The sequence below is a fragment of the Lolium rigidum genome, chromosome 3, assembly GCF_022539505.1.
Source record: "Lolium rigidum isolate FL_2022 chromosome 3, APGP_CSIRO_Lrig_0.1, whole genome shotgun sequence".
NCBI classification, from domain to species: Eukaryota; Viridiplantae; Streptophyta; class Magnoliopsida; order Poales; family Poaceae; genus Lolium; species Lolium rigidum.
In genome coordinates, this window is record NC_061510.1 from 29070091 (window position 1) to 29079178 (window position 9088).

Consider the following 9088-nt stretch of genomic DNA (forward strand, 5'->3'; position numbering starts at 1 on the left):
GAGCTCAGCAACAATGGAGGAGAGGGAGAGAGAAGAGCTAAAAACGAGCTGGGGAAGAAGAGGTCTTTATATAGGTCTCCTCAAGTCCAAACGTTATGTGCAGTTTCTGCCTAAGCGGTACTACCGCTTTGGTAAGCGGTAGTACCGCTCTGGATTCGAAATCCCCACAGAACTTGTCCACGTGGACACATAGCGGTACTACCGCTCGCGGTACCGCTTGAGGTACCGTAATGGGGTCCAAACCTTACTGGATCCGAAGCGGTACTACCGTAACTAGTTACGGTACTTAAGCGGTACCATAGGCGGTACTACCGCTTGCAAGCGGTACTACCGCTCAAGGTACCGCAGAGGTACCGTAACTTGTTCTGTGGGACAATTGCGTGAGAAACCTCCAGAGCGGTACCTCAGAGCGGTACCAGTAGGGTAGCGGTACTACCGCTCCTGGTACCGGTAGTACCGCTATGGCTGAAACTGCTTTTCCTCTTTTCCTCTCCTACCATGTTACCTCGCGTCACACACACAAAACCAGAAAACCTAAGAACTACGCTTCACTCTTCCGATCAAAATGTGTTCAGCGAGGGCACCGTACACTTTGCAAACCTATCAAAGACAATCTTTGTGCACGGTTAAAATCATTCGAGTGTTGTTATCAAACACACAAAACACGGGATATGTATCTTGCTCTTACAATCTCCCCCTTTTTGGTGTTTGATGACAACACAAGAATTTGCAATAAAGCATAAGATATTATGATAAGATATTTGATTTGCAAAAGTAGACGGAGCTCCCCCTAGATGTGTGCATATCTAGAATATGCATTTGTATACAAATGCACACATCCTAGAGAGAGAAACTCCCCCTAGATTCTACAAACCATGCCCAAGTGCTAAGAAGAACATATGACAAGAACATATAGCACAAGCATACAATGGAGGCAATCATAAGATCATATAAGAGACTTTGGGTGAATTTTCATACCTTTGCCTTGATAAAACCCAAACTCATAATAAGTGCCTCCGTGATAGATGTAGCCAATCAAGAGATAAATAGTGAAGACCAATAGGCTACGAATGATTAAATCTTAATACAAACCGGGGGATCGGGAGATCCACAAATAGAGTAGCAAACACACATACGAATAGAGTTCCAAATAACTAGGGATAAGATTGATGCCAAGGACGAAAAACCAAAATGCCTCCATGATAGATGTAGCCAATCAAGAGATAAATAGTGAAGACCAATAGGCTACGAATGATTAAATCTTAATACAAACCGGGGGATCGGGAGATCCACAAATAGAGTAGCAAACACACATACGAATAGAGTTCCAAATAACTAGGGATAAGATTTGATGCCAAGGCCGAAAAACCAAAATGAAGTACCAAGCCCTTGGCATCCCCATGCAAATTCCCGTCCTAATAGATCAACTTCTCCCCCTTTGGCATCGACACACCAAAAAGGGAGAAGAAGCATACTAACGCCCCATGGGGATCACTCGTCATCATCGTCCTCATCATCTTCATCCTCCTCCTCGTCAACCTCCTCCTCGTCATCCTCCTCCTCTTCATCTTCGTCTTCATCTTGAGCATGGCCCTTGCCATGAGGTGGCTCGGGGATGGAGTCCTCGGAACTTTACCAAGTAAGCTTGGACTTCAACTCACCGGGAGGAGTGATGTTGTCCTCGGAGCCCTCGGAGACAGGAAGCTGCATGTGCCTCATCATTGCTTTTTGGCGATGGCGGATCTTCTTGTTGTCACGGTTAGCTTGGTACATCTTATTCTCAAGATCCCTGATACGTCCAAAACGTATCTACTTTCCCGAACACTTTTGCTATTGTTTTGCCTCTAATTTGTGTATTTTCGATACAACTAACACGGACTAACACTGTTTTCAGCAGAATTGCCCTGGTGTCTTATTTTTGTGCAGAAAATCAACTTTCAGGAAAATCCCCGGAAATAATTGCAATGGGCCTATTTTCACAGAAGACCTACGGAGCCAGAAGACGAGACGGAGGGGGGCCACGAGGTGCGCCCACCACATGGTGGCGCGGTGGGCCCCTGGGCCGCGCCGCCATATGGTGACGCCGCCTCGGCCAGCCCCCGACGCTCCCCTCTGGACTATTTAGAGCCCTTGACCTAAAACCGCACGGGGGTTCGACCAATTTGCCAGAAGACATCCAGAACTCCGCCGCCATCGAAAACTATGTTTCGGGATCAGAATCTCCGTTTTGGCACCCTACAGGGATGGGGAATTGGAGGAGATCATCGCCATCATCGCCACCGACGCCTCTCCATCGACCATCCATGCTTCCCCCATCCATGTGTGAGTAAATCCCCGCTGTAGGCTGAAGGGGATGGTAGGGATTGGATGAGATTGTTCATGTAATAGCCATAAGATTGTTAGGGCATGGTGCCTACTATCCGTTGTTGGTACTTTTATGATATTGTTGCAGCTTGTTATGCTTAATGCTTGTCACTAGGGCCCGAGTGCCATGATTTCAGATGTGAACATGTTATTGATTCATGATGATATTCATTGTTTTATGATCTTACCTGCAAGTTGTATACACATATTGTTGTCCGGAACCCGAGGCCCCAAAGTGACAGAAATTGGGACAACCGGAGGGGAAGGCTGTGATATGAGGATCACATGTGTTCATGGAGTGTTAATGCTTTGCTCCGGTACTCTATAAAAGGAGTACCTTAATTACCAGTAGTTTCCCTAGAGGCCCGGCTGCCACCGGCTGGTAGGACAAAAGATGTTGTGCAAGTTTCTCATTGCGAGCACGTACGACTATATACGGAACACATGCCTATGGTTATTTAGTACTTGGATACTTTTTTATTATTATCTGCAAATGCCTTGTCTTGATTATTACATGAGTTATCTTATCCATGCAGCGCCCGTTCATCCATCCCTATGCCTACGTATTTTAATCCTGCTCGTTTACTATAATCACTACTCGCTGTCTTTATTACACCGCTGCTTATATTTCACTACCGCTATCGCTATAAAACTGTTGCTACCGATAAACTCTTGCGAGCAAGTCCGTTTCCAGTGCAGCTGAATTGACAACTCCGCTGTTAAGGCTTACAAATATTATTTGGCTCCCCTTGTGTCGAATCAATAAATTTGGTTTTACTTCCCTCGAAGACTGTTGCAATCCCCTATACTTGTGGGTCATCAAGATTATTTTCTGGCGCCGTTGCCGGGGAGCATAGCTTTATTTGCAAGTTCACCTGAACTGATATTGTTCGCTGCAAATCCTCCATCATGGGTAAACCTTGCGATGCTAAAGTCGCCATATTACCATCCACTACAAGAAAAGGTACAACTCTGAGTACCTCTGCTGCTCTTGATTCACCATCTGTGATAAGTCAACTTGTTTCACCACCACAAGCTTCACGTGTTGGTACTTCTGCTGAATCTAAAAATTGCTTTGATAATCTTGATGATGCTTCTACTGTGCTTGATGATAATGGTTCATTAGGTCCTTTTCTAGATGCTATAATTGCTAGGTCTAGACAAATTGAAAATACTGAAATTCCTAATGAAAATACTGTTACACCTGTTAATTCACCTGAGTCTGTTGAACACTCTAGTGATGATCTTGATGAAGATTATGTGGAACTTGATGAATGTAATGCTACTAATGGTGCAAGTAATATTTAAAAGCTTCTTGCACAACGTACTGTTAGATATAAACTGTCTCCTGATCCTAAATTTGCCACATCTCCTATAAACATTAAGGATAAGGATTATGATTTTTCTCTTGATTTATCTCATATATCTATTGTTGAGAAAACACCTTTTTGTGGTACTGAAAAAGAAAGTGCTGTAGAGCACATGATTGAGCTTTCTACTTTGAGTAGCTTGTTTTCTGATGATACCAAGAAGCGTACTTATTTTGTTGCTAAAAATTTTCCTTTCTCATTAAAGGATGATGCTAAAACTTGGTATAATAGTTTGCCTCCTAATTCTATTGATAGTCCAAATGGTTTGCTTGATGTTTTATTTCGAAAATATTTTCCTGCTAGTGCTCAACATATTGCTTTGCAGAAAATTTATAATTTTGACCAGAAAGATGGAGAGAAGTTGCCTGAAGCTTGGGCAAGGTTTTGCTCTCTTCTTAGAGCTCGGCCTGGACATGATTTGGAAAAGCATGACTTACTTGATATATTTTATAGTGGACTAACCATTGAGTCTAGGGCATACCTGGATAGTTGTGCTGGTTGTGCTTTCAGGAAAAGAACTCCAGACGAAGCTGAAGAATTAATGGCTAGAATAAGCCAAAATCATGATGATTGGACTACACCTGAACCAACCCCAACACCAATATTGAAGAAGAGGGGTATGATTGAATTAAATGATGAAGATATGAGGGAAGCCAAGAAATCTCTTAAAGAGAAAGGTATTAAATATGAAGATGTGAAGAATTTACCTCCCATAGAAGATTTATGTAAGATAACTCCCCCTTCATCCACAATTGAGGTACATTCTCTTCAACGCTTTGATAAAGAAGATATTCCTTACTCAAAACCTCCTGATCAATGTTTAGATTAGTTTGATAATTATGTTGTTAAGCAAGATAATTTTAATATGAGAGTAGAGAATCATTTGGAAAATTCTCAAGCTATTAGTAAATTGCATGATATTGTAGAGAGAACCTCCAATGATGTTACGATGCTTGTTAAACATTTTCATATGGTTCAAACTCAAATTGATCAACTCACTAAAGTGCAAAATGACTTGTTAAAAAATACTTCTAAAGAAAAACATGCTTATGAAGTAACAACTAGAGGTGGTGTTTCTACTCAGGATCCTCTATATCCTGAGGGGCATCCCAAAAGAGTTGAACAAGACTCTCAACGAACTAAAGAAACTAGTGCTCCTTCTAAGAAAAAGAAGAAGAAACATAAAATTGTTGTAGAATCTTCTGAGCCTGTTAATGATCCTAATAGTATTTCTATTTCCGATGCTGAAACTGAAAGTGGTAATGAACATGATAAATATAATGATAAGAATGATGTTTCTGATAAAGAAGAGGTTGAAGATGAACCTGAAAAGCATGCTAAAAATAAAAAGTATACTAAAGAAGATTTCATTGCTAAGAAACATGGTAATGAAAGAGAACCTTGGGTTCAAAAGCAAATGCCTTTTCCTGTTAAGAAACTAAAATCAAAGGAGGAAGAACACTATAATAAATTTTGTGATTGGATGAAACCTTTGTTCTTGCAAATTCCTTTGACTGATGCTATTAAATTGCCTCCTTATTCAAAGTATATGAAAGATATTGTCTCTAACAAAAGGAAAATTCCTAATGAGGAGATTTCCACTATGCTTGCTAATTACTCTTTCAATGGCAAGGTTCCAAAGAAGCTCGGGAGACCCGGGTATACCGACTATCCCTTGTTCCATCAAGAATAATTATGTTAGAACTGCTCTATGTGATTTGGGAGCAGGAGTTAGTGTTATGCCTTTTTCTCTTTACAAGAGACTTTATTTAGATAAGTTGATACCAACTGATATATCTTTGCAAATGGCTGATAAATCTACTGTTGTTCCTGGTGGTATATGTGAGGATGTTCCTGTTCAAGTTGCTAATAATTGCTTAATATTAACTGATTTTGTTGTGTTGGAAATGCCTGAAGATGATAATATGTCTATTATTCTTGGAAGACCTTTTCTTAACACTGCAGGGGGCTGTTATTGATTGCAATAAAGGAAAAGTTACTTTCAATGTTGATGACAAGGAGCATACTTTTTATTTTCCCAAGAAGATTGATAAAGTATATGGAGTTAATACAATTTCTAATTTGAGAACTATCAAAGTGGGAGTTATTGATTGTCCTATATATGAGCCTAAAGAAGGATATCAAAATATTATGATTGGGTTCATATCAATACAATATAAGGTAACATGATTGATTTGAGGTTTATTTCTTCTTATGTCATGTAAAATTTATTTGGTGGCAAGACTTGATCAACCTTGTTAACAAGTACATTTTAAATGCATGGAAGAGCTAAAGAACATTTCTTTCTTTCTCCACACTTGTTTACTTTCTGTAGTACTACTTGTTTTGCAAGATGCTTTAGTTGTTTTAAAGTTTGAAAATCTTTTTCTACCCTGAAACAGTTATTTTAACACCCATAAATGTGCATTTTTCAAAGTTTTCAAAAATTTACAAAAATTATATCACTGGTTCTATTTTTCAAAATGCAACCTGGGAGTGCCTGGGGCTGACCAGCGGGGCACCCCAGGGCTGCCCCCCATGTGCCGGCGCGGCCAAGGAGGGGGGCGCGCCACCCTGTGGGGAGGGCCCTGATGTCTACGGGTGCTTCTATTCTTGTAGACAGTGTTGGGCCTCCAAGAGCAGAGGTTTGTAGAACAGCAGCAAGTTTCCTTTAAGTGGATCACCCAAGGTTTATCGAACTCAGGGAGGAAGAGGTCAAAGATATCCCTCTCATGCAACCCTGCAACCACAAAGCAAGAAGTCTCTTGTGTCCCCAACACACCTAATAGGTGCACTAGTTCGGCGAAGAGATAGTGAAATACAGGTGGTATAAATAAGTATGAGCGATGGCAACGGCACCGGAAAAGTGCTTTGCCCGGGACGAGTAAACAAGCGGTAGTAACGTAGCGAGTAGTAACGCGATAGAAATAGTAAACAAGCAGCGATAGCGATATTTAGGAACAAGGCCTAGGGATTAGACTTTCACTAGTGGACACTCTCAACATTGATCACATAACAGAATAGATAAATGCATACTCTACACTCTCTTGTTAGATGATGAACACCATTGCGTAGGATTACACGAATCCTCAATGCCGGAGTTAACAAGCTCCACAATTCAATGTTCATATTTAAATAACCTTAGAGTGCATGACAGATCAACACAACTAAACCAAGTACTAACATAGCATGCACACTTGTCACCTTCACACTATGTAGGAGGAATAGATCACATCAATACCATCATAGCAATAGTTAACTTCATAATCTACAAGAGATCATAATCATAGCCTACGCCAAGTACTAACACGGATGCACACACTGTCACCATTACACCGTGCAGGAGGAATAAACTACTTTAATAACATCACTAGAGTAGCACATGGATAAATTCTGATATAAAACACATTGCCATCATAAAGAGATATAAATAAGCACTTCACTATGCCATTCATAACAGTGAATAAGTATTCTGTGAAATATAGCCTAAGAGACCCACACGGTGCACACACTGTCACCTTTACACACGTGGGACAAGGAGTCTCCGGAGATCACATAAGTAAAACCCACTTGACTAGCATAATGACATCTAGATTACAAGCATCATCATATGAATCTCGATCATGTAAGGCAGCTCATGAGATTATTGTATTGAAGTACATAGGAGAGAGATTAACCACATAGCTACCGGTACAGCCCCGAGCCTCGATGGAGAACTACTCCCTCCTCATGGGAGACAGCAGCGTTGATGAAGATGGCGGTGGTGTCGATGGAGGAGCCTTCCGGGGGCACTTCCCCGTCCCGGTGGCGTGCCGGAACAGAGACTCCTGTCCCCCAGATCTTGGCTTCGCGATGGCGGCGGCTCTGGAAGGTTTCTCGTACCGTGGCTTTTTCGTCCCGAGGTTTTAGGTCGAGGGCCCTTAAATAGGCGAAGAGGCAGCGTCAGAAGGTCGAAGGGGCGCCGACACTATAGGGGGGCGCGGGCCCCCCCTTGGCCGCGCCGGCCTAGGGTTTGGTGGGCCTGTGCCCCCTCTCTGGCGGTTCTCGTGTGTTCTGGATGCTTCCGGGCAAAATAGGAACTTGGGCGTTGATTTCGTCCAATTCCGAGACGTTACTAGGATTTCTGAAACCAAAAACAGCAGAAAACAGGAACTGGCACTTCGGCATCTTGTTAATAGGTTAGTTCCGGAAAATGCATAAATACGACATATAATGTGTATAAAACATGTAGATATCATCAATAATGTAGCATGGAACATAAGAAATTATCGATACGTCGGAGACGTATCAGCATCCCCAAGCTTAGTTCGCTCGTCCCGAGCGGAGTAAACGATAACAAAGATAATTTCTGGAGTGACATGCCATCATAACCTTGATCATACTATTGTAAGCATATGTAATGAATGCAGCGATCAAAACAATGGTAATGACATGAGTAAACAAATGAATCATAAAGCAAAGACTTTTCATGAATAGTACTTCAAGACAAGCATCAATAAGTCTTGCATAAGAGTTAACTCATAAAGCAATAAATCAAAGTAAAGGTATTGAAGCAACACAAAGGAAGATTAAGTTTCAGCGGTTGCTTTCAACTTGTAACATGTATATCTCATGGATAATTGTCAACATAGAGTAATATAACAAGTGCAATATGCAAGTATGTAGGAATCAATGCATAGTTCACACAAGTGTTTGCTTCTTGAGGTGGAGAGAAATAGGTGAACTGACTCAACATAAAAGTAAAAGAAAGGTCCTTCAAAGAGGAAAGCATAGATTGCTATATTTGTGCTAGAGCTTTTATTTTGAAAACATGAAACAATTTTGTCAACGGTAGTAATAAAGCATATGAGTTATGTAAATTATATCTTACAAGTTGCAAGCCTCATGCATAGTATACTAATAGTGCCCGCACCTTGTCCTAATTAGCTTGGACTACCGGATCATCACAATACACATGTTTTAACCAAGTGTCACAATGGGGTACCTCCATGCCGCTCGTACAAAGGTCTAAGGAGAAAGCTCACATTTTGGATTTCTCGCTTTTGATTATTCTCAACTTAGACATCCATACCGGGACAACATGGACAACGGATAATGGACTCCTCTTTAATGCATAAGCATGTAGCAACAATTAGTGTTCTCATATGAGATTGAGGATATATGTCCAAAACTGAAACTTCCACCATGATTGATGGCTTTAGTTAGCGGCCCAATGTTCTTCTCTAACAATATGCATGCTTCAACCATTAAGGTGGTAGATCTCTCTTACTTTAGATAAGACGGACATGCATAGAAACTCACATGATATTCAACAAAGAGTTGATGGCGTCCCCAGGAACATGGTTATCGCACAA